A 2,560-nucleotide genomic window follows, 5' to 3' on the forward strand; every position below is an offset into this window, starting at 1 on the left:
GATTTGGAATGATTTAGTATAGATTGATTTTCTCTTTGATTTGTAGCTTATTCTTTCGAAAGAATTCAGGGATAAATATCAATCTCGAAGAATTGATTTTATTGGAGATTATAAAGTATTCATCTCGGTGAAATTATTAATAATTTAAATTATCACCTTTGGATTCAAATAATAGATCTTGTTCATGTTTATCGAAAATTATGTAATGTATATGAAACTTCAATTCAAAGTTTGGATTTATAAGCTGATCTAGGGTCTTTTGTCAATATTGTTGCAGTTGCTGATAAAATCTAGATTTGCATAAAAAAAAATTTGAATTTTAGAGGCTTACATGATTATGATGGAAGATTTTTAATAAATGCCATAGATCTCGATGAAGAAAACTCTAGAAGAGATCGCCGAGTCAATTTTACTTATATCTATTGATTTAAGGTCTTCTAACTTGGTGGAGCATTGAGAACATTTTTCTAGTTATTTTTACTTGTAAGAGTTTGACTTGGAATCGTCCAGTTGAGTAGAAGAGAGAATTAAGATTTAATTTATTTTGAATTATAGTAACTAGCCTATATGGTATTTTTGAACGTATCAATTGACTCGAGGATCAGCCTAGATGGATGTACTCGAAGGAAGTTAGAGGACGAAACCAAAAGTTCTTTTGGGCTTTACTTGGAAATTAAAATTTTGGATCTCCTTAGTTCAAAATACAAGGTAGTACTTTGATAAAAAAATAATAAAGTTATTAGTGAATTCAAAAAAAAAAAAAATTGGTGGTTTGAATCAGAGTGCGCAGTGAAAGCATAGTGGTCTGAACTATTTTTCTAAGTTGGTCAGAAGTATTATCCCTTTAATTCGGCAAGTTTTAATAACAAAAGACTTGATTTGATTTTGAATTTTCGGATGTCGCTGCACTATCTTAGGTTCTCTAATTTTATGTCGTGCTAAGGAAATGCTTAACATCTTGAGACTAGAATCAATAGATCATCGATTATGATCTTGGACCTAGAATATTTTGGTGAATACCTCTTTCCTCCTAAATCTGAAGCTTGTACTTCTTCAATTAACATCAACCCTCTATTTGACTGAAAGAGATTGAGGTTATCTATCGATCTTGATAAATATTCTACTAAGGGTGGATTAGAGTTGTTTATGACCTGATCTTGTGATAGATCGATTAATAAAGAGTAGTTGATATTTTGACAAAGAAATTTGATGTTCTTATTCAAAATTAAGACATTGATTTTTATTTATGAGAGAGAGAAGTTTGATTTACATCATCTATAAAAAGAACCAAATTTGGAGGTATTGGACCTTATTCTTATGATAAGATGAAATTGTATTGATAAGTAGAATTATTGGAAGACTTGAGTTAGCCTTCTAGTAGAGAAGAATGTTGTTGATTCTATGAATAATCTGGAGGTAGCTATGTAATTTTCACCAGTGGGTTTTTCTATTGTTGACAGTTCTTGGAAAAATCTTGGGCATCCTAAATTTAGTGTTAACAGATTGATGGTTCTTTGTTGGGCTTAGACCTAGAATGCTTTAACATTGGTTCCCTACTCCTAGTTATGACATCGTCAATCTATCTGTTCGAAAGGGTTTGAGGTTTTTTTTTTTTAGGATAAAGGTTGATCATTAAATCATGGGCAAAGTTAAGAGGGAAAAAAAAATCTAGACTTGACACGGGTATGTTGAGATTTAAATCAAAATGTGCAGAGAAAATGTGTTGAATAGAATTATTTGAAAAATTGGTCAGACAAGACGACTTTGATTTGAAGAGTGTTATGACTTAGTTTGGAAGAAGTATAATCTACTCTTGAACTACATGTACGAAAATTTCGTGGACGAAATTTTTTTTAAGAGAGGAAGGATGTGAGACCCCGGAACTGGGCCTGGTCCATTTGACCGGCCCAGTCCCAGGTTTCGGCGCACGTGAGGCACCGGGATGGAAGGATCCATCCCGAAGAAGAAGGAAGCCCTGTTTTAGGGCTTCTTCTCCTTCTCGTTGAGGCCAGATGAAGGGTAGCCGCAAACCCCGAGTCTCCTCTTCTTCCTCGTGCAGTCGCCCAAGAGGGAGGGAGGGGGAGAGAGAGAAAGAGGGGGAGAGAGAAGCGGGATAGCTTTGGCACGGCCGCACGGGTGGTCTTTTCCTCCTCCGTTTGCCGCTGGAAAGAAGCCACCGGACCATCATCGGGGCCGAGGTAAGGACTCCCAGCTTTCCTCCCTTCCTTCCATGATATTTAGCCATGATTTGTCATGGTTTTGAGCCGGCCATCGTCGGGATTTTTACCCAAAAACAGAAGAGCCCTGTTCGGGCATGTCCTCTCGTCGCCGGCCTTGTGCGCCGCCGCCAGCTGCTGGGGGTGGTCGCACTTTGCTTCGCCACCCCTTGCCGCCAACGGGGTTGGCCACCGTGGCCACCCCTGAGTCCGACGGAGAAGGAAGGAAATGGGGGTATGGGTCCCCTGTTCCGCCAAAGAAAAGAGAGGAGAAGAGAAGAAGAAGAAAAAGAAAGAAAGGAGAGGAAGCTTCGGGAGAAGAAGAGAAGAAAAGAAAAGAAAAA

This window comes from Phoenix dactylifera, chromosome 1 (assembly GCF_051530095.1).
Source record: "Phoenix dactylifera cultivar Ajwa chromosome 1, Ajwa_hap1_PhDact_Kaust_v1.1, whole genome shotgun sequence".
Classification (NCBI taxonomy): domain Eukaryota; kingdom Viridiplantae; phylum Streptophyta; class Magnoliopsida; order Arecales; family Arecaceae; genus Phoenix; species Phoenix dactylifera.